This window comes from Vicugna pacos, chromosome 3 (assembly GCF_048564905.1).
Source record: "Vicugna pacos chromosome 3, VicPac4, whole genome shotgun sequence".
Classification (NCBI taxonomy): Eukaryota; Metazoa; Chordata; class Mammalia; order Artiodactyla; family Camelidae; genus Vicugna; species Vicugna pacos.
The window spans coordinates 71,774,261-71,798,468 of NC_132989.1; positions in this window are offsets into that span (position 1 = coordinate 71,774,261).

Below are 24,208 nucleotides of genomic sequence, written 5' to 3' on the forward strand. Positions count from 1 at the left end.
GAGCAGGCCTAACCATTCATAAACCAGTTGTTTCCCGAAGAATGAAGCATAAAACATCTTTGCTGTAGGGAATTCTTATTAATTGCCGCTATTAATAGTTAAAAGCTTAAAAGAAAGAAAGGGCGGGGAACACAATTTTTTTTTTTGACCAACTACAATAGAAATTATACACAATTTCTCTCTCTTCCCTCTTTTAAGGAATTTTCTAAAGCCCCGGGAAACCCTGCTCTGTTGGGATTTGAGCGTGTGAAGGCAGAACGGAACTGTTACTTTAGGCAGTTGTGGCCTGAGATCCTCACTTTCCTCCTCTGGCCTTTGTTGACCGGTTTCAAGAGCCTGCTTCCCGTGAAGCTCAACTGGAGAAAATAGTCTTAAAATGAGCAGTTGGAGCTCCTCTCCGTGGTCGGGAGGATTGCTTTTTCATCCAGGAAAAGAGAACAATGGGAGGAGATTTGTTTCAGCAGTAAGCGGTGATTCTCTGCTAAGAGGCAGTGTTGGAGTTGGTCTCCCTGTTTCCAGCTAATGACCAAGCACGGGGAGGGGCAAGCAGATCAAAGTTGCTTTAGGGCAAAATCGCTGACATTCCTGAAATAGCCCCCCGATTCCTCACATCCCAGTAAGCAAGAATCAAGTTCAGTGGCTTGTGAAGAGGACCCACTTCAGCCTTCAATTCTTTTGTTACCTTGACTTTTAGCTCATTGTCCTGCCTGATCTCCTCTTAAACCAGAGAGTAATGACTGCTGATTTGACTATTGTTCTCCGCACAGAAAGATGCCAGGGGTCAAGATCTGTAGCTACAGAGAATCTAATTCACGCTCAAGAAAATTCTAAATGAAGGCTCCCTTCGTGTGATTAAGTATGTAGACGTGTAAAGACAGTTTGCATGTAAAAGCAATCTGAAAGCAATATCATAGGAAGTGAGGCTCCTAACTGGCCCATTAAGATTTTGAAGGGTTGCAGAGATGACAATACACTCAAAATCTGAAAACCTAGAACCTTCTCAGGGTCCTGGTAGCATTATGTGCTACCTAGCAATGCAATGATATGTATCCATGTGGAGTCTAAAGTCCCTATTTTAATCCATTGAGAATCCTAATGCCCTTTAGCAGCCCATAATAGTATTGATGAAAGAGTACCATTTTATGTATTCCAGGTTTTAAGAAAGATGTGAATGGCAGAAAGAACCAAAAAAATTCAAAGTCACTTGAAATATTAAAGTAAACTTATTTAAAGAAAAAAGTGAGCTTTTTAAAAATAGCAAGACAAATATTGGTAAGGTATCCTTCTTACGATGGCAAGTGATTGTTACAAGGTTTGTATGATTATATATTTTTAATTCCTTAAGGTAGACTCCTATGAATGGGAAAGTTTCGTTACATGTACGTGCGTAAGAAACTGCCAAACTGTTTTCCGAAGTGACTATCATTTTGCATTTCCAAGAGCAATGTACCCGAAAATTCCAATTGCTCCAAATCCTTGACAGCATTTGTATTGTTAGTCTTTAGCTGCAGCCATCCTAGTGGTTGTGTTTTGGTAACCTACCACTGGTTTTAATGTGCGTTTCCCTAGTGACTAATGATAATGAGCATCTTTGCATGTACACATTTGCTGTCCTTAGATCTTCTTTGGGAAAGTGTCCAATTTATTATTTACTTTATTGCCCATTTATTTTGGGAGCTATTTGTCTTATTATTGAGTTCTAAGCATCTTTTGTCAGATATCTGTTTTGCAAATATTTTCTACCAGTCTGTAGCTTGCTTGTTCATTTCCTTAAGAATGTCTTAGTTAAGAGCAAAAGTTTTAAATCTTGATGCAGTACGATTTATCAGTTAGCTCTTTTATGGTTTCTGCTTTTTGTATTTGGTTTAGGAAATCTTTCCCTAACTCAAGGTCACAAAAATTTCCCATGCTTTTTTCTAGATGTATTATTGTTTTAGCTCTTATATGCTCCATTTCAGCTTTTGTATAATTTTTGTACATGGTAAGGCAAGGATTGAGGTGTTCTTTTTCATTTTGGTTTTGATTTTCTATACCTAGCCTATTGTTCCAGCAACATTTATTGAAAAGACTGTTCCTTCTCATTGAACTGCCTTGTACTTTTGTCAAAATCAGTCCACATCCCCAGAAGGCTTTTTAACCAAACTGACTAGCTGATTCAAAAATTTTTATGGAGATGCAAGGGACCTAGAATAGCCCAAACAACTGTGGGGGGAAAAGCCCAACAATTTTTGAAGCCTTATTTTACCAGACTAACTATAAATTATATATTATTTTAAGACTTCCTATAAAGCTATAGTAAACTAGACAGTGAGCTACTGACATAAAGACATAGAAAAATGGAACAGAACAGAGCTCAGAAAGAAACCCACACATGGGTGATTAACTGGCTTCTATTCATTTAAAACAGAAACAATTTTGATTTATTATTTTCTGCAGCTATAAGTAAAATCATAATGACGTCAGTAACCCCGGGTTTTTCCTCCCTACTTGCTCATGAAAAGTCTCTAGTTTTCCCTCTTGCTCAGTCCCATAAAGTGCCTTCCGGCTAGGTAATTCTTGGAGCTCCTAAAGGGAACCTCCTATTTTTGGGGAATAGCACGTGAGCCACAGTCCACCCCCGGGACGTGCCATGGACTCCCTCTTTGCCTCAGCTCTTCCTTCAGCCCCCTGTCCTACCCTTTGCCCTGCTGGGGCCATGTGAAAATGCCCATGTTCTTTTGGAGGGCCGTCTTCCTATCTCTGATGTCCCTGTCCGTTTTCAAGGTGTCAGAGAAACCAGGTTCCATGTGACAGTGGGGACATTAGCTTCCCTCTTAACTCAAGGATTCCTCAGCCTCAAACAGCATTGTTGCTGCCCAGAGAGTCAGTCTCTCAGAAATCCAGCTTCTTCCATTGCTGGTCTGACTCCACTCCCCAGGGAGCTTAATTAGCCCCAGCCTAAGAGGAAGGGTGCAGAAGAGAAAACGGGCTTTCTCCTTCATGTGACCTGCCTCTCCATGCTCTCTCAGGGGTGGGGGGCTATGAAAAACTCAAAAAAAGGCACAGCCTCTCAACCCTCTTCCTCTGCCTTCAGCCTTTAAAACAAAATATTCTCATCAACTTACAGCAAAAACGTGCTAGAAATAGTAATGATCATGATTATCATTAGTGAATGTTTCTTAATAATAGACATCCCAGCCTATCAGTTCTGAATATTGTTGGCTGTTTCGAGGCACAAATGGAATCCTCTGCTTACACTCCTGAAAACTGAGCCAGGAAGTGACTTCATCTGTGGTCGTGTAACAAGGAAGTGGTGGCTGGACTCAGATACCATGACCCCGAGGTCATCACTATACGAGCTCCCATCACTTGCTGATTCAGTGTTCATTCATTCAGTTCAAGGAGCAATCGCTTTAGGGAGGCAATCATCAGTCCATTCGAGGATCTGAATAAAGCAAATGATGAGCTCCACCAAAACGGTAACCCTTGTGGCCTTCCGTAGACTCTCTGTTAAAAATGAACTGTCGCAAGGTTTCTAGAGAATACTTCTGGCTAGTGATTTTGCAGTTTAGCAAGAAAGGCTGTCGTGGAACTCTGGGAGACTTCTCAAAAGGTATTTCTGGGAAGGCACTGCGAAAGTTAATGAAAGCATGTGTCGAAAGAATCCTGGTATGTGCGGCAGGGGGTGTGCAGTCCATCAAATCAAAACATAATCAAAGGCATACTGTGAAGAAATGTAATTACAACTTATGCTTAGAGTCCAGACCTCACCCTTGCAACCTCCCACTTCAAACTCATGAAGACGAAAGCAAATCTGCTGTATTTCAGACAAAACAGCATTGGATTTATGAGTGAGAAAGTTTATGGCGGGGAGGGTGAGTCTATGGGGAAGACTTAATGGTAGGACTGAAAGACTCCACTGAGTAAACCGCTCCGAGTGTTACAGAAGCCAGACCCAGCCCTGTTAGCGTAGTGGTCCCACTGACTTCCAGAAACGTAACAACCCATCAGGGGAGGAAAGTTCGTTCTGCTCACTAAGGCTGCACTTCTTACTGATCACAGTTCAGTGGTGTTCCCCCCTATTTGGAGCTAGACGACACATTCATTCTCTCTCCTTTAGTAAGCCCTGGGCTCTTAGGAGAATGAGCCTCCAGGGACTGAAGCTCTCTGGAGCCTGCTTTTAGCCCAGGTTATTCTGGTGAAGGTGCTAGGGCTGTAAGAAGTAAGATTTTCAGTCCCAGGAGCCAGATACAAGAGAAAGCAAGGTCTCAGAAACGAGTCGCAGGGACAAAGGGAGGATGTGGGCCGTACAAGGGAACACGCCTCACTGACGTCGTGCTCGGGGTCACTCGGAGGACAGACCTGCCGGGCTCCACCCAGGGTTGTCGTAAAGCCTGCTACCATTGTGCCTTCTGGACCCTGCTTACCTCCTCTGCGATCCCGGGAGGTCCCGGGCCTTCCCCCTAGGAAAGTCAGGGAGACTCTGACACCGTAAGACCCATATTCTGTGTTGTGTGGTGGTCAAGGGGCCACTAGGGTGTCCACCGAGTGTCTGGGGTAGACAGCGTGTCTCAGGTGGAGAATTGTCTCCTGTGAACCCTGAGACCCGGGAACACTGGGATCTGAGGCAGAAAACAGCAGAGGAGGGCCCTGGACACGCTAGCGGCAACTCCAGCCCCCACTGCTAGGCGTTCAGGTGCACACACAGCCCTTTGGCCAAGCAGTCGGCGTGCAGGCAGACAGTCAGCGATGCTTTCACGTGTCTGTGGCTGCGGTGGTCACGTAGTGGAGGCAGAGGCGGCCTCTGACTAGTGATGTTCCCTCCACAAGCAGAAAAGGCAGAGCTACTGACCCCTTCCTGGTGGCCTCCGACTAAGACTGACTGTCCCTACAGCATCCCCGTTGGCGATTTGTACTGAGTTGGCCCAGTAGAAATTTCCACTATGACTTTTCCAGAAATGATGAAGAGGACCTTAGAGAGGCTGTGATTACGAAGAACATTTTAAAAGACGGTTTTCTAAGTCCGTCTCCACTCCCTGCCCAGACACACTACCTCTACCCGACTCCAGCCCACACAGACACACCAACAACACATCCACAGACGTTACCCATTAGTCAGGGCAGGGAAAGCCTTCCGGAAGTCAGTCCTATTTGAGGAGATTGTCACCTCTAGTCCTTGTTTCTAAGCTTTTCTCCTTTGCCAAGAGTTGCTGGATAAAGCTTAAATCTGGCACCAGGATATGCTCTCAGAACTTCTTAGAGGCCAGACTGAATAGGGGCTAAGAGGAAAAGGGAATAGAAGGATGGAGTCGGGTGCAGAGGGAATCCCTGACCCACGCAGTCAGAGCGGGCTGGGCTGCACTTTTCTCCTCCGAAGTGTGCGGCCCTAATGCCTCCACCCAAAGTAATTTTCTAAATAGCAAATTAAGAATCTTGAAAAGGAGTCCCTCTCAGTGGCTGTGGATTAGTGGATGAGCAGCGTGGCAGTGTAAGACCCTGATGGATGTGATACAGACCCAAACGTGAGTGCTGGAGGAGGAGCGCACGTCACTGAAATGACAAGCAGCCCCTAAGCCTGAACGGAAAAGCAACAACTTGGGGGCTTTCTGTGAGCCCCACTAAGGAGATTTCTGTCAGCAGAGGATTTTCCTGGCAGCCCCATCAGCCACTTAAAGAGCACCAGGGGCTGTTCCTAAAGATGCTGTCATTCAGCAGATTTAGGTCAACCGCCCTTCAATGGAAAGCTTGGGGTTTTGCAGTTGATCTTAAAGGAGTTGAACAAGTTCTTCTCGTAAAATCATTCTTCCTCATCCAGATGCAATGCGGAAGAGATGGAGACGGAGAAGTCCTGCCAGGCCAGGCCTTCGTCTCCTGTTTATTCCCTGTTCCACATTTTCCATAAATGCGGTCTTAATAATAAAGGCTGGCATTTAATTGAACACTCATTTTGTGGTAGATTCTGTTTGGGCCTCACATTTACTTTTTTAAACTCTACAACCACTCGCTGTAGTAAGTATGGTGGTTATACCCATTTTACAGATGGGAAAACAAAGGTATGGCAATGTTATGTAACCCACCCAAGGGTTCATAGCCCCTAGCAGAGAAAGGGAAGAGATTTAACCAGAGCTTAAGGTCCTGACCACAAGTGAGTCTTTATGTTCCTACTTTGAACTTTCCAGCATTCTCACCTGCTCCCAGGGACTTGGCTGCTTCTCCACGGGCGCTCATCCACATCTACACGGACACGTCCCTAGCGCTTCCCTTGGCCCTTCTGAGCCGCCATCCTCAGGGTTCTGTCGGTCTGCTGCCCAGAGTGAGCTGAAATTCACCCACCTAAAGCCAGATATCACTTTTTCCCCCTTAAACATGCTTTCTATCTTTAAAATTTTTATTTTGTGATTTTTAAAAATAAGGCTATACAATTAATAATAAAAGCTAGCACTTGCTAGTGTATGCTACATGCCAGAAACTGTTCTAAGCACTTTACATGTAGTATTAACTCATTTAATCCTCATAACAACCTCAAGAAGCAGATGCTGATATTAGTTCTGTCTTAGAGGAGGAAACAGCAGGTAGATTGGGAAGCTGGATTTTAGACTCAATCACTCGGCCTCGGTTCCCAGGCCCTCAATACTGAACCCAACTCTCCCTCGACCGTCTCATCAGACTCCCACCCTGCCAGCCTCCCATGCTTAAACCCTGGTGTCAGGCTCTGGTTCTTCTTTCTTTCTCTCTCAGTCATCAAATTCTTTTCTTACTTCTTCCTAATACCTTCTTGCACACACCCGGTCTCTCTCACGACCCCCTCTCTGTCACCATGAGGTACCAGATCCTCACTAGTCCTTACTAGGTCTACCCAGGGCACCTCCTACCTGGCTGGCCACCTCCAATCTCTCCCTTCCTGATCCGTTCTAAATATTGACACCACCTTCATTTTCCTAAAACACTGATTTGTACACAGCATACCCCTCCTTAAAAATCCCAGACATCTGTTTACCAAATAAAGTTTAGATTTTTTATCTCAGGCTTCACAATCAGCAGACTGTGGCTAGTGGGCTGTTTCTGGCTTAATACCTGCTTTGTTTACCTCATGAGATAAGAATGGTTTCTATAATTTTTTTATTTTTTTCCAGTCAAAAGAAGAATATGCTAAACAAAAACCAGACACCAAAGAGTACATGTTATTTGATTCCATTTTTTCTCAAGTTCAAATTCACGTAGAACAAGTCATGATATTGGAAGTTGGGCTGGTGGTACCCCAGCTTGGGTTCCCCAGGAAGCAGAGATTTGTGTGCAGAAGTTTTGGGGAAAGTGCTCAGGGAGTCAGCATCAGCCCCTGTGAGGGCATGAAGGCAGCTGGATGGGGCAGAAGGAGAAGGGGAACCATGATGGAGTCACTACGAAGGCAGCAGCTCACCTGCAGCGGGGCTCTGCTACACCTTCAGAGTTGTGTTGAACTGGGATTAAGAGGCCAGGTCTTTATGTTCCCACATCAACCAGGCATTCCCTGTGGGTATCCTCCAGGGAGGGTGCATGAATTTGGGTAAGTCTCCCTTCATCCCACGGCAGTCTTGGAGGAGGACTAGGCTGAGAGCTGTTGGCCACTAACGCTGCCAGGAACTGGGGAAGTGAATGCTTCATATCTGGAGGGGTTCTGGGTTGCTCCCCAACAGCATCTACTGGCAAGGCTGACCGCTCAGTAACCAGGAAGGGGGTACCAAGGCAGGGGGCTTCTAGGGGACTGGCGATGTTGTTTATCTAAATGCTCGTTACAAGGGCATTTTTACTTTGTAGACATTTATAGTCATGATTTTAGTACTTTCCTATATTATATTCTATGTCAATTAAAAAGAGGTTATTTAGGAAAGGGAGTGAGCAAGAGTATCAAAATCTGCCGAAGCCAAAAGGGTGAGGACGGCAGAGTGGCCCTTGGGCTTCACAGCATGGAGGTGCTGGTAACTCGACTGGCCGCTGTGGTTTCAGGCTGGCGGTCGGGATGGCAGGGTAAGTGATGAGTGGTGAAGGAAGGAAAGGAGAGCATGAGTGTGGGTGACTCTTGAAGTGTTAGCCTGAAAACGGTGCTAGTTGGAGGGGCAAGAAGGGGCCCAGAGAGGATTTTGTTTTAAATGGAAAATAGTTGAGCCTCTTGAAGATCCGATGGGAAGGATCCAGTGAGAGGAACTGGTTGTGTATAATGGAAAGATAAGTGATGGTTGATGGTGTGTGGTTCTTAAGGATGTGGAAGGAAGTAGAGTTCAAAGCACAGGGTGCTGGCTTTACATATGAGCAGGGCGTTTCTAACCTCCAACTGCACCAGCTGTTCAGGCCGCTCATCCGGTCCTTCGCACACAACACCCCATGTTGTTGAGTCTCTATTGACACACAGGATTTTTCTCTTTCAATACAATCCTTTTGAGAACCATGGCTATGAGCCCTTGTAGCCCCACCAACTGCTTAGCGCAGTGCTTTGTACACCACAGGTGCTCAATAAGTGTGCTGTGGTGATGGATAATCACAGTGATGTGAGAAATAAGGACTGAAAACGGAGCACATCCATAGGTTGGATCTGATACACAGCTTAAAGCAAGATGAGCAAAAGACAGTTTCCTTTGAATAAACTGACATTTTCCAAATGTTTGCTTTTATTTGTAGTGTCTGCATCTGAAAATGGGATGAAAGGGTCAGGGCAGTGACCAAATGGGCCATCCCAAATTATGTAATTAGTAAGAGATGTAATTCTCTGTTTTGATCCCTTATCAAGACTATGACATTACCTTCTTACTCTTCAAAGGGTTTTCACAATTCGGAGAAAACAAGGTCAGACAACTTAAGTAACCTGTCCAAGGTCGCACAGCTATGGGCAGAAGCAAGCCAGGCATCCAGGTCTCTTTCCCCAGCAGCTCGGTAGCCCGTCTGCCTGCACTGACCATGTGCTCCAGATGGACTGCACATGCTGCCGTGTGGACATGCCAGCCGGGAAATCTGAAACGTGTGTTTGATCAGTGAAGGCGAGGACTCAAGTCCTTGGTGAAAACCCTCTTTTCCCTTGGACTTGTCTCTCCAGACATATTTGTATTATGATGACAATTAGTAATTACACAGAGTCTTTCAACCTCCAAGACCTCAAACTCCTTTCTAGATTATAAATGCTCTAGTGCCTTCTGTTTGGCTTCAAGAGTCATCCTGCGGGCGCGGGCGTCGTGGAGGTGGCTAGCTGTCGGACAGCCACACTGCTGGAGTGTGGGTGGAAAATCCAAGATAGAGAAAAATCTGCAGGCGAAATCTTTATGCCACAAATGTCTGGATTTATCATCACAGACATTTCAGATCATAACATTTCAAGCAACAGTGTTCTACACAGTTTGATTACAGATTGCAGTTAATTTTCTCCTCGCCCTTTCTGTATGTCAGCAATATTACAATTAAGTGTAAAAACAAGAGAGGGGCAGGCTTTGTAGTTTCTCTGGTTCTGAATCTCACTGCATCGCTCTCTCTGTTAACCCTTTCTTTCCTATTACTTTGTCATTTTCCTTCACTTTTTCATTTTGCAATCTAGTTGGGATGATTTATGGAGAGGAAACAGCCCGAGACACCTTGGCACTTCCCATGGCAGATGCGGTGATGTGTCACTCCACGTCCCCTCCACTCACCTCGGAGGGCACTGCAGCCCAGGTGGACAGGTGCTGCACGCCGACAGCTCCCCACCTCAGACACCTACACCCCCTGCTTTTCTCAGCTCCCTCCTTCCTCAGGGCTCTCTGTGACACCAAGGCTGCCTCTCAGCCCTCCCAGAGCAGTGTGCACGACTTACAGTTTCAGTATCCCCAGGGAAATCTTCAACGCTAAGGCAGTGGAGTGCAAGGTAACTCCCCAGCTCTGCTGGGGTAGTTCAGGGATGCACTCTAAACCTTCCTCAGACTGTCCTAGTGGGCTTGAGCCTCTGTTTACCTAGAGAAGTGACCTGTGGTTCTCCTCCCTTCCTGCCTCACCTCTCCACCCCCTCAGGTGTGTTTCCTGGACTCACCTCCCCGAGTCGTGACCTGCACACAAGTCCTCATCTCAGCACCTGCTTTTGCGTGGTTCCCACACAGAGACGCTGCCTGAGTCAGCGTTTTGCAAACTGTCTGTCGTGAACGCAGTGCTGGACCCAACTAGCATTTTCAAACAACAGAAAACACCACGGTGCATCCCAGTTAGTGAGTGCAAGTCCTGCCTCCTGGACGCTTTGGCTCGGCTCCAGACGTGCATGCACACTGGGTCACGACAAGGATTTATTTCTTCCTGGTCAACAGAGTCTCCAAGTGCTTTCGACATTCTGCTTGTTAAAAGCCAATGTGATTTCAGTGTGGGAAGTGAGACTGCAGAGAAGAAAACAACAGCATCTGAATTTGGAAGTGGCATTTCCCACAGGATGAGAGCATGCAGAGAGGCAGCCTTCGCTCTGCAGCAAACGCCATGTGCTGTGCAGCAGCGCTCATAATCCCTGCCTTTCCTTTTCCACATTTCTAAACTGAGGGGCTTCGAGGGGAGGGAAGAGAATTCTTTTTTAACTCTTCCCGTCTTAGGTTCATTGTCTGGGGCTTTGTAAATTAGACCGACAGAGGACAGATGAACAGGAGAGGAAGAATTAGAAGTTTATTCATGTATGTATCTGAGGGTACCCATGGGACCTCAGTGCAGAGTAACTCAAAGGGCTGATTAGAACTCAGGCTTACACAGCATCTTAACAAAAGAACAAGAAGCTTGTAGAGAAGTGACAAGACCAGGAAAGAGGACTTTGGGCTTTCGGGAGCAGCAAACTCTGGGAAGGTAAATATACAGGAGAAACTAATGGGAGATAAAGGCTGCTTTTGACAAGGCTTGCTGTGTAGCTGCCCCTGGTGCAGTCTCTGGGCTGCTAGAAGCCTGGGATTGTCTGTGGTGATTAAGAAGTGTCCAGCCCTTCCTGGCAGAGAGGCGGAGGGCTGAGAATTCTTCTTGTGTCTGCTTCTCCTCCATTGCCTTCTGCTCAAAATCATCCTTATGCCAGAGTGGGCTATTTTGGGGCGAATGTTTCACACCCCTTCAAGGCTTCTAGGGGCGTTCTCAGGAGTACTGATATTCTGGGTGCCCAGGCCAGTCCTGAAGTGTTGCAGACGAGCACGCCCACCAGGGCCGCTCTCTCCCAGTCTTAGTTTCACAGGTGGTTCAGGGACCCTCCCTCACTGGGCACAGAGGGAGAGCAGGCAAGTCCCCCTCCTGGAATTGCTGTTCTTGCCGCAGCAGAGGATGAAGTGGCAGAGAAGGGGCCCAGGGAAGCCTGTAGGGATGGGGGTTTGGGGGGGTGCTCAGGGCTAGGGAGTGGCTCCCTTAGGGCAGAGGTGGGAGGGAGTGCAGGTTGAAGGGGCAGCAGGCGTCACCCAGAGGGCACTGGCGACAGTGCAGGGGCTCATGCATGTTACATACTGCAAAGAACATATACTGTGCGTGCGCACACCTGAGTGGGTGGCCCTCTCCTTCCCACTTGTCGTTCCCCAACCTGGGATACCCTGGGATCTTTTCTCCTGTCTTCATTTCATCCCCTGCATTTTAGACTCTGCTCAGTACTCAACCCTCTATATTTTTTTTTTTTTTTTTTACTGTCCCTTCCCTGCACCATGACCCCAGCAGGCAGGAAGGCTACAGAGCTTGGAACAATGCTGTGATTTTCTCTCATGGTTCTGTCTTTCATTATTCATTCATTTAATAGTCAATCCCTCTTTGCTACGAAGTGACTTTAAGGAATGGTTAAAAAAAAAAAAGAACAGGGCCCTAAATCTTTCCTACAGGACAGAAGATAGGGTTCAAATAAGAAGAATCTAAGGCAAAAAAAAAAAAAACCCCACAAAAATAGATGTGCCCTTAGGGAGCATCAAGATAATTCTGTGAAAAATAAAACATGGTCAGGAGGGTAATACTAGCAGTTAATACTTTGTACTGACACAATTAATAACGCTATGAAATAGATGCTATTTGTACCCCCGTTTTGTAGGGGAGGAGGCTGGGCACAGAGAGGTTGAGTGACTTGCCCACGGTTGCACAGAGGCCAAGTGGCATTTTGAGACGCAAATACAGAACATCTGGCTTCAGAGTCTGAGCTCTTCTGCAGGCACTGTGACATCTCCCATACTCGTGGGAGTGCAAGATCAGGGAAAGCTTCATGGAAAATGGGGCATTGGCCTTGAAAGATGTTTGGAAGTAGGGGCAGGGCTTTTCAGCTGAAGGGTTTGAGTGTTTTCTGAATGCCAGCACACCTGTGACCGTCCTAAGATTGGAGAATAGATGGTTTGTTTCTTTAGTGTGACTTAATGTTGCCAAGTGTAGAACTCAATCTCCATTTGAGAAAAGATATATGAAGAAAACCTATTGTGTTTTACATTTGATTTTCCTGGCTTTCTTTTTACCCCCTCACGATGCTCAGCTGCAAGATGCGAAAGTCTGGGAAGCTTTGATCAGATGGCAAGAAACAACTATGTATTCTGGGAAGGCAGGATTTCTTCCTTGGACCTACTTCCGGTGGAAATCCCCATGCAGATCATATCTCCCATCTGTCTGCTGAAACACAGAGACAAACGCCACAACAGGAGAGCAAGGGAGAGGTTTTAAAAACACTGAAGATGCTTGAAAGCAGAGAATGGTTTAGGGCTTAAGAAAGACTTTCATCTCTCAGATTCTTTTCTCCTGGGAGTGTTAAATGCTCCCAGACTTAATATCACCCTTGAGTGACTGGGATGCAGCAACTGGTAAAACTATTTTCACTGTCTCTCAAGCATCCCTGAGGCACCAAGAGGCTAATTCCTCATAAGAAGGCACGCAAATGGCAGTTATGAAGTGCAGGGCAGGGAGGAGGCAGTGAAGCATGTTCGCACGAAAAGAGCTGTGTGAGAATCATGGGTGCAGTTTACAAGCTTTGGGCTACCTTCTCAGAAGGGCAAAGTCCAAATACTTCTCTGGTATCGAAGTTGTGTTCCGCGCAGCGTGACCCTAGAATGTTTCTGTTGTGCCGTCAGGTCCTGAGCCAGGTTCGCCGATTGCCTAATCACTCTTGTGTGACTCCTCTGCTCTCTCCCTTCCGCTTGCTGCAGCCAGGAATTATGTCCCTGATTGCTCCAGGCTGTTTCTTGAACATTTATGTGTTTCCCTTAACTGGAACTATTCGTGGTGCAGCCGCCTCCCTTCTGGGACTGGAAGAGGAGATATTTTGTAAGCTTGTCTCATCCTCTGAAGCACACAGGGGGACTCCTTCCCCTGACCCTTCCCACACACTCTGTCCTCCTCCCCCGAATGCACAAACACTGCCTCCGCAGAGTCCTGCGCTCACCCCTAGAGCGATGAAGAATGGAAACCTAGGCCGAGATGAGTTTCCCTGCTGTGACGAGTCTCTTGAATATTAAATACAAGACATATTTATTCAATCCTCAAGTTCCATAGAAGTGACTGGCCCCTGACTCTGAATGCATATGAATCCAAAGGCAGTATTTTAATTGACCAAGAGTAAAGTTCTGAGTTTCTATAAGGTAACTCTTTTTGTAAAGCACAGCATGGGCTGGGGTCCCCGCATGGCCAGCTTGGCCATTGCAGTAGCCAGGTGGGCTGGTGGCCAAGTCTCCTGGTAAAGCACTGGGGAGCCGGCCCCAGAGCAGGGGGACCCCGACTGGGAGGGGGCCAGGCGCTGCTTTCTGGGAATTCTTCACAAATCTTCCCCTGCATCTCCCAGCAGCTACTGGGGCACATCCATCCATCCAGTGCCTCATTTTGCGTTTGGTGGACATTTATCCTCACGACAAGCTCACGTCATGCAGGTCCAGGGGTGTAAACCCAGGCGGAGCCTCACCCTGGGAACTGCCTCCCCCACCACCCACCTCTACCCTCCTCCACCCGCCACCTCCGCTTTTTAAACCATTATTCATTGCTTTTATTTCCCTTTCCATTTGCAAGTGTGCATTACGCAAACATTAAAAAGCATTCACAAAATGCTCAGTGAAAGGCAAGAAAAACCACCTACCACCCCTCCACCGCAAGTGGCCACTGTGTTTGCAGCTTTTTTGTCCCCCTCATTCTACTCAGAGCCATGTGAGCGTGTAACTTTACCGGCATAATTAGAGCAGAGAGACCTTTCGCGTCAACTTTTTTTTTTTAACTGAACATTATATGGTAAGCCTTTTTCCGTGTCATCACATAGCATTTATGTTTAGCTTTCTAGTCTTGGCTGACTCATCCCGCTGGGTGAATAGAATGTCCATAACTGATATAGCCATTTTCCTACACTTAATCAGTAGGAAGGGCTTCCAACGTCTTGCCGTTACGGGATAGCACTACGCTTTTCCCCTTGGGGATTATTTCCTCGAGATCACTTACTGAGTTTCCTTTCTATTTTGACTTTGGATCCAGAGGTGAATGCTATCTTCCTGTTTACGCTGCCTTCCGTGGTCTGACTGCGGGCCGGGAGTCCGGGTGGGAGCCCCCTCCCCAGGTGTCCGGGGCCGTGGGAGGCGGACGGGGCCGAGGAGGGGGCACAGGCTTTTATAAGGAAGTGGAGAAAACTCAGTGCGCAGCTAATTAGAAAGGGCCGTGAAGCACGTCGGAACTTTATGGCTTTCCTAGAACTGATGACGGTTTCTAAGCAGGCCTGTCTGCTCTCGTGCAGGTGTGCAGCCTCTAAGACCATATGGTTTTCGGCTGCCCTGGGCCTCATTCTTTGTGCAGCCCATGATTCTGTAACTGAATATCAGTTAATAACTGTTCATAATAATGGGGGCTTGGATCAGCTTTGCAGGCCAGAGCTCTGTCTTTCCCAGACTCCTGCGACCTCTCCGGCACACCTGCCAGGAGAAGCGGCCCCGGGGCAATGGGACATCCCAGCTCCCGAAGGGCCAGCGCCTCGGTCAGCAGGTGGAGCGGTGGGGGCACAGAGCTTATCCTTCAGCAGTAACTTGTCTCCCTCGGGATCTGCCGGGAGGTTTGGGGTCCTGTGACTTAAGAACAAAGGGCCAGAACTTTTGACTGAAAAATACTTTAAGGCAGTTTTTAGCATACCCGCCATCTCTGGTTTATGTGAGCTGATTCACAGGCACCCTGGAGAGGCCAGAGGACACTGGTGATCTTGAGAATGGCCAGATCAGCCCTGTGGCCCAAGGAATTCTCCATCCTCCCCATCAGCTGTGGGATATCCTCCTTTCTTTCCTCCCCATCCACCCCACCTCCTACTTAATAGGGCCCTGCCACCTTTCCTGCTGTCCCCTCTCCCTGGCAGCAGTGACCGAGGGGATGGGTGGCAGGGAGCCCATCATGGCTGTGGTCTGCCTCTCCCTCCCCCTGGGTGTCACACTTTGCCCAGAAGTCTGGCAGTGCCCCTGGACTGCAGGGGCCGGCAGTCCCAGCGAGCTGCGTGTCCCTTTGATCCTACGAGACGCTGTCGATTATCAGAATCACCCAGGAACTTCTGAAAAATACTTTTGCCTGGGCCTCACTGCAGACCCACTACAGTTCAGCAGGGGTGAGGGCAGCGAGAGGAAGGCTTTTGTGAGCCTGGGAGTGGGCCCTTCCTATTGACACCAAGCAGAAAAACATCCCTTGAAAACTGCCAGAGACAGAGTGAATAGAGGCAGGAAATTCTGTTAAACTCTGTTAAAATCACCTGGGAAGGGAGGGATGGGCCTCGATGAAGCAACAGGGCGATGGGCAGATGCAAGAAACCAAGTGGTGGGGAGTGAGCCTAGGACGTGGAGGTGCCCGGGGGCCGGCTGGTGGGAGGTCCCACCCCTTGAATGTTCTCATCCACTCATCTGGAATCGTGCCGACCGGACATCCCTGCACCCGAGGCCTGAGAGGCAGCAGAGCAAGGGAGAGAGTTTGGACTTTTCGTCTCCACTCACACTGTTTCCCAGCATCCAGCCCAGGGCGTGACCACACTCCAGCAACGCTTTTCCAATATTAAAAACTAGCACTTACTGAAGTATTTGCGGTGATTTAGGAACCGTGCTGACCATCTTACCTGTGTTATCATGTTTAATCTACACAAGAGCCCCGGATGGTAGACGCTATAAAGGCCTCATTTTAGGGATGAAGCTGAGGCAGAGTGAGACCAGGTATTTGGACCAAGTTCTCACTGCTAAGAAGAAGAGCCTTGGGGAAAGAACCCAGGCCGTGGTGGTCCTGCTTGTATTCTGTCATGGCCCACGTGGCCCGCAGGTTTTGTTCCAAGAGTCAGCCCCCCCCAGGCGGAAAACCATCATGAATTACATAGACTTTTGTGTGTCCTTAGCACCTAACCCTAGCATATGACCCCATCCCTATGGCAAAATGTCCTCATCATTCCAAACATGAGGCTTAGGAAAGTCCGATTGGAGCCTGGCCGGATGGATGAAGGGCACAGCACAACTTGGGGCTCTCAGTATTCCTGAATGCTGTGCTCGTGGATGGCTGTCCACAGAAATAAAGCCAGGGAAAAAAAATCTGATTAAATACTGTGCTGGTTCTTAGAACATCTGCCTTCCATTCCTCCCCACCTGCCCCTCTTCTCTCTCTTTGATACAATTCTAGGAGCAACTCAGAGGTCTGATTGGTTCTGACTTAGAATTGGGTTTGGTAGGACAGAGGTCAAAGGGAAACTGTCCCCTGCCGGCCCTGGCACCTAGGCTACTTCCTGAATGATCCAGCCCACTTTGATGCTGAGTGTCCTCCACTTGGCCCCTTAGTTCCATGCAGTGAGGATCCAAATCCCCACGGAGACGCTGGATCCAGCCAGCACGATTGCTTTGGGGACCTTCCAACAGGGATGTGGGGGCAACCTCCATGATGCTTGTGGCCATGGAGAATGTTCACAGGCCAAGGCAGAGTGAGAAGATTGTCCGCCTTGCTCTTGCCCAGCCCAGGTCAGACACATCCATCTTCTTCAGTCTCCTCTGAGCCAGTGGGAGGGAGACACCCCAGAGAAACCACTAACAAAGCATTGCTCTTAAGCCAGCTGACTTGACAGACACATTATAAGGGAGGGATGGCTCAGCCTTCAGGGATACTTTGCAGCAGGATGTGAGAGGGAGTGAATCCCAAAGTGTGTATGTGGCGTGGGGGAGTAGAGAGTCCGGAAGGCACTGCACCATTTTCACAGTCGGAAGAGGCAGCCCTTTGCTCCTTAAGCAACTCAACACAAGCTGAAGCAACAGTGACTCCCTGGCAGCACAAGTTCCCCCTTACAATCACCTAAAACCCTTTCTCTGTTCTAGCTAGTAACTGTGAGTGAACGTTAACTGGCCCCATGGTTATACGCCAGCTTAAAAATGTTGGAAGAGTCATTGGTTTACAATGAAGACAAAGAGAATCTTCAAATGAGAAGCGCATATGTGTGTGTGCAGTGTGGATGGTGGTGTGTGCTGTGGCGTGTGTGCAGCGTAGGGGTGGTGGTGATGGTGATGTGTGTGGTGGTGTGGCTGTGTGTGTATAGCACGCTTGTGGTGTATGTGTGCATGACGTTGGGGTGTGTGTGTGGTGATGGTAGGTATCATGAACACCATGGTGGGGAGACTTCTTGCTTCCACTTAATGAAGTAAAACACGTAATAGGTGAACGGCTCACCTGGGATAATCCTCCCCCGCAGATGAAATCGAGCAGATATCCTAAGTGGAGGGAAAATGCTAGGTGACATAGGTTCTTGGGATTTCTTTGTAAGAAAACAATGTGCGTGTTCATCTTTGGTTCCCTGGAGACGTGACTGGTCCTCTGAGCAGGCGGGAACGCAGAGTGTTATGTGTGTGGCCTGGGGGAGGAGGACATTCTCAGGGGCTGGCCAGCGCCCCTGGGTCCGCTCCTCTCAGTTCTGCTCAGCCAGCCTGTGACGTTGCCATGGCGCTGCCCCAACTGATGCACGTGGTGCTGGGCTGTTGATGCTTCTCGTCCCACAGAGGCACTAAGGTGAGCACTGACCTGCCCGAGGCAAGGAGGGGCGGCAGAAAGGGCAAAGCTCAGAGGGCTCCAGCCCCTCTGCCCTGGTGCTGGTTCCCGGCCCCTCTGCCCGGTCCTCAGCCGAGACCCGACCACCTTGTACCTCCCCACGGGTTTCTCTTCCGTTTTATGTTAGGCTCTGGGGTCCTTGATTTTCCTCTCACCTCCCAGCACTTTTCAGAATTGAGTTCACTTTGCCATATTGTCCAGAACAGGAAAAGATGTTTACTTCTGATTCTTCATTTTGTGGCCAACCACATTATCAAGTTACCTCATTTGGTCTAATTATTTGTCAGGATTCAGAACCATTATATGACTCTCTTACCTTTTGTGATTTAGTATTACAGGAAACTCTGATAATCTAATTTATTTCCATTTTGAATAGAATTCATTTTATATACCAGTGTAATGTATATCTTTGTGGGTTTCCATAGTCTTTAAATTCAAATTTGAGTTATCACCAGAGAATCCATATGTATGACTCTTTTTTTCCCCAACTAGTTTGTAACCTTTTTTTTAAACTGGAAATACTGGGAATTGAACCCAGGACCTCATGCATGCTAAGCGTGCACTCTGCCACTGAGCTATACCTTCCCTGTTAGTTCGTATCCTTTGATTAGAAGACCCATGTCTTTCTGCAGGGACATCATTACTGTTCTCTCCTGGAAAAAATGGTCTTTCTACACTTTTTCTCTGTGTCTCTTATAGGTTGGCTCAATGTATCATTTTCTTCGTCCTAGCCCTGTGAATAGTGGACACATTTCTCATAATTTTCATCTATATGTGTAGTATCTGCCTTGCTGTGTATTACCTCTATTGCCTCCATTACGTCTGGAATTTGCTAATTTTTGAAAATCTAAAAGCGGTTCTCAATCATCTCAGATTATGTCTTCTTGGTTCTCATAGTTTTTCTAAGTGCTTTCCCCGTTTCTTGGGGGTGGGGTTGTATTTGCTCTAGGTCGTAAGAACAATCCATTGTTTGGAACAGCTTTATCTTTTGGTGTGTCCAGTGATCTTTCTTCCTCCTTCTCAGCCTTAGAGGGGAGATTATGCCTGTCTAATCTTTGATGTTGAGATAGATTTTATCAGAGTTTTAGTAGGTACTTGTCCACATAGTCTAGTCCCAGACTAAATAGGAACACGGGAAGTTTATACTTACTCTAGTCTCACTGTCTGTGAAGCACAGGAAGAAAACAAGACCGCGGCAGCCACAGGCAGGCGCGCCACGACTCTGAGAAGCACTTTGCGGGGCATCGTGCTGCGGCGCGCTGAAACTAACGACCCGTTTCTCACTGAGATGGATGCCCTCGCGAAGGATGGCTTAAACAATTCCCCGTTGTGCCTGGCCCTCCAGTTCACAGCAGGTGACACTGCGGCGTGACCCCCAGGCAGAGCTGTTTCAGGTGTGGGGCTGGGATTTTCCCAGTCTGCCCCTCAGCTCACCCCACTCCTTGCCCCTGTCCTGCTGACCTTGAAGGTATGTTTTGACTTTGTGAGTGATCACAGTCTCTTCCTCCCCGTTGTATTTTTCTGTCACATATTTGACAGATTGTATTTTCAAAATGTCCACATGGAACCCTCTTTGGGAAGTTTCCAGCCCTTTCGATCACAAAAGGACAAGAGTTCCCGTCCCCTTGAAAATGAATTGGCCTCAGTGAATAGAGTGCAGTTGAAGTGAGGCTGCATGACTTCTGATGCTAGGACAGAAAAGGCAACACAGCTTCCGTCTGGTTTTTGTTTCCCTCTCTCTGTCTCTCCATGCACCAAGGGAGCCCTGAGCCAGCCTGTAAGAAGTTTGCTGCCCTAAAGCCACAATGCTGGAGAGAGAGAGTGGGAGAGACCACAGAAAGAGGTGCCCCAGAACCCCCACCAGCCCTCCCAGCATGCACCACGAGGCACATGAGGATGACTCCAGGCTCCAGCCTTTAAGACGCTGCAGCTGACGCTCAGTGCAGCAGAAGTAGGCTGATCCTGCCACGCCTTGCCCCAGATGCAGATCCAGGAGCAAACGAAATGTTGTTTTAAGCCACTAAGCTCCAGGTGCTCAAGCACACAGCAGTGGTGACTTGCAGGCGGGGACTTCTCCAACCCAATTCCCTTTCCATATACTCCAAACATTTTCCAAAATGTCTGGCTTTTCATGTTACCCTTCCCTGTTTCATAATGATGAAATTTTACTCTATTTTTTCTTTCTTATTTCTATAAAAAGAATTTTAAAATCTTTTTATTCTTGATTACTTTATTAGCATTGTAGGTGAAGAGAAGATAAAAGTGTGGCCTCAAATTGCCACCATGAACAAAAAACAGTGGTTTAGTTTTCAGTTCAGATACTGGGTTATATGTCTAAGTCCTCATCTCTTATTCACATGCCAGTGAATGAGTTTATCAGATCAGCCCTTGTCATTAGCCTGGCTCTGTTGCACTCTTTGGCCCTGCCTGTGTGTATACATGACATGAATTTATAATTTAGGGGGATTTATATATGCTCATCTGCTTGATCAGTAGAATAAACTGCTTCTAAATGTTGTTAATCCATCAAGGCAGCTCAGCACCAAATAACCAGAGCAGAGTGTTACCTAAGGACACATAAAAATAATGCCCCCTTAACTTCACACTTTGGAATCAACAATTCCAAAATCAGCAGAATCCGTAAATAGGATGTCAAAACCAAAAGATTAAAATTCCTAAAATATTACAGTTTTGTTAAGTGGGGAATAAAGAGCTGATCATCTTCCATCTGGGATGACGGGCGATTTTAAGTGTCTAAAATATGCCTGAACATGCCGTACAACAGAGGACTTTCACTGTCCTCTCGTCCTGGTTGGTTTCCAGATGTTGAGCCCTGGAACATTCTTTTCCTTATTCTGATCGGCACTTCTTTCTTGCGTTCCTCCTTTGAATGAGAACATCTGAAGAGTCTTTGGGGGAAATAAACTCTCGAGTCAGGGTGGACAAGGGAGAGAAGCCCCTGGTGGAATGGAGACAGCACAGCCGCAGAGGCTGGACTTGGGACGGGGGCTTGGCCCTGCCACTTGCTGGCTTGTGACCTTGGGAAGGTACCTTCCTGGAGTGTCAGTTTCTTTATCTGAGAAGCAGGCATCATCACATGTATTAGTTTGCTCAGGTTGTGAAACAGAGCACCACAGACGGGATGGATTAAACAACTGAAACTTCATTTCTGACAGCTGGAGGCTGGAAGTCCAAGATCAAGGTGCCATCTGGGCTGGTTTCTTCTGAGGCCTCGTTCCTTGGCTGGTAGGGGGCCACCTCCTCCCCATGTCTTCCTGATCTTCCCTCTGAGCATGTCTGCGTCCTAATCTCTGCTTGCACAAGGACAGCAGTCATACTGGATTTGGCCTCACCTTAATGACCTCATTTTAACTTCATTACCTCTTTAAAGACCCGATCTCCAATGGCAGTCATATTTTGAGGTTCTGAGGTTTAAGGCTTCAACATATGAATTTTGATGAGACAGATCAGCCAACACACACACCTATCCTAAAAAGGTGTTTTGAGATATTGTACATGAAGTTCCTTGTCCACAATAAAGATGCTGAAAATGTTAGCTCTCTTTCTTATTTCTCTCCATTTGAAATTCCTTTGTCCTTGATGGTAGAAAGGAATGTATTTCCTTTACCCTCAACTTAATTTTTCCTCTTTTTTTCTTCCCAAGAAATTACTTGTGAGAAATCATAGGAAGAGGATCTATCTTAATATTTTTCTTTTTCAAAGATACTACTTCATCAGCCTCTAAAGGAATGCCAACAATTTTCTTCCTCTCTTCTGGAATGTGATCATGATGACTGGAACTGCAAAAGCCACCCTGAGACTCAGAGATGACTTTGACCTTGGAAACCCCATAAGGGAAAGGCGTGGAAGACAGAAGACCCCCAGGGCATGGGAGACATTGTATAGATCAGCCTTGAAATGATCAGTGCAGGACTTCATGACACATGAGAGAGAAAAAAAAAAACTTCTATATTATTTATGTTACTGTTATTTTAGCCAAAAAAAAAAAAGAATTCTTAACTGGTGTGGCATCTGAGATCAACTGCAAAATTGAAGGTGCATGTTAATACACTAATGTGTTTCAAAATAAATCAGCTTCATGTCCTTCAAAGCAAGCATTCCATGTCTTACGGCTGACTATAGTTGAGAACACTGCTGTGTGGGCACATGCACCAAAATCTGTGCTCCAGAAAGTAGGAGAGGGAGGAGTGGGCCGGATTGGAGGGAACACGGAGGCAAGTGGGATGAGATACAGTCAGATGACTGGGCAGGAGCTGGGTCATGCACAGTTTTGGACATTCTTCTAAGTGAAATGGAGAGCCATGAACTGATCTGCAGTTTTTAAATCCTGGTGTTGCTTAAAGAAGAGATGGTAGGGGTGGCAGCAAGTGCAGAGGAAGAAAGACCATTTTTTTTCTTTCCAAGAGACTCCTGATATAGCAAAGGAAGGAGTGACTTGGACTGAGGTGGTGGCGGTGGCAGTGCAGAGGGAAGAAAGACACATTTTGGAAGTAGCACCGACAAGATGTGTTGTTTGGATGCAGAGGCTGAGAGGTGGGAGGGGTCAGGGATGACATGCAATCCTCTGGTTTTAATAGCGGAGCAGATGGGTGATAGTAATTAAGGAGATGGGGATGGCAGAAGGAGATCTGGGTATTTGGGGGAGAGGGAGGTGGAATTGAGAGGTCTGTTGTAGACGCGTAGTTCGAGATGCTTGAGATATACTTCATTATGTAGTTGACTGAGTCTAGACTTCCAAGGAGATGTTCAGGCCAGAAACGTGTGCTTTGGTTTGCTGTAAAATGGCATCAAAGCCATGAGATTAGACGAGATCATCTAAGGAAATAAATACGGATGGACAAGACATTCTGAACTGAACTCCGAGGAGCTCTCGTCTTTACAAGGCAGGTGGAGAAGGGAGATTCAGGAACATGGCCTGGTGAGGACTGGCCAGTGAGGTAAGAGGAAAGACAGCAAAGAGGTGTCTTGGAGGCCAGGGAAAGACACAAAAGGGAGAGGTTAAACACTTGTCATCCTGCCGAGAGTTTAAGGACAGGAGAGAGCTTATTGGACTTGGCCAGAGGCAGGTCATCTCTGATGCTGATGAGAGAGAGCAAGTCCGTGCGAGAAGGGGAGGCAGGGAGGTGAAGAGGGTGAGCGGAGATAATTCTTTTGCGTTTCCGTATGAACAGAAGCAGAGGAATGGAGGAGTAGCAGACAGAGATGTGGGATCAAAAAAGGTTTTAAAAATTCGGGAGACATTGGGCATAGTTCTACGCTGATGGGATGTATCCACTAGAGAGAGAGACTGATGATAAATAGAGAGGGCGGACAGTGGGAGGGATGAGAGCCCTGGAAGTTGGGCCAGAGTGTGTGTCCTAGAACACAGGTGGACTCTGATGGGAGAAGAGACAGAGTTCTGTTCTGTTTTTTAAATTCTACTGGGCACACCGCTGCAAAGATCACCTACTTATATCAGAATTTCCCCACATCTCTACAAAAAAACCGCCAAGGTCAAGACCATGGACATTTTAAGGCTCTTGACACGTTTATAAAGCTGCTTCCAGAAAAGTTATATCAATTAACAGATCTCATTTGTATCTTACATTTCTTTGACTATTTTTCCAATATTTTTTAGTCACCATAATTTTCCTTTTGTGACTGTTCCAGCCCTGTTTTTGTACATGTTAAAAATTGGGAACACTGGTGATTATTAAAATATGTGTAAGGTTTTAACACAGTGATAAATGGTCCTTTTGTCACATTTGCCACGCAACCTATTTCCCAGTTTGTGGTTTGCTATTTACAGTTTTTGCATGATGCTTTTCTATCAATTTGTGAGTGTGTGTGATTCCTTCTGTCAATCTTATCCTTGAAAAGTATGCTCTTCTTCCAAGAAGCAATGCTTTAAAGAATGCTCTGGAAAGCACGAGGATGCTGTGATCTAGGTCACCCAGGCCCTCAGTCACCCAGAACACACCGCTTAGAAGTGGAGCCGTTGCCCTAACCACGGCGTTCCCAGCCCCAGGAAACGAAACGTTCCCGGAGAAACGCATCATATTTCACTAAACAGCAAACAACAAAACTCAAGCAATCTACATCAAAACAGCTAGCCCTGGAAACCCTCACAAACGAAAATTTTGCAACATCAGAAGCTAAGCCAAGTAGCAAGCAGCCCACATCATAAGGCCCCCAAAGCTGCATCAAGTTACCAATTTTCTGTGTAAACTTGCATTTCAGTTGTTTATCTAATGAAATACTT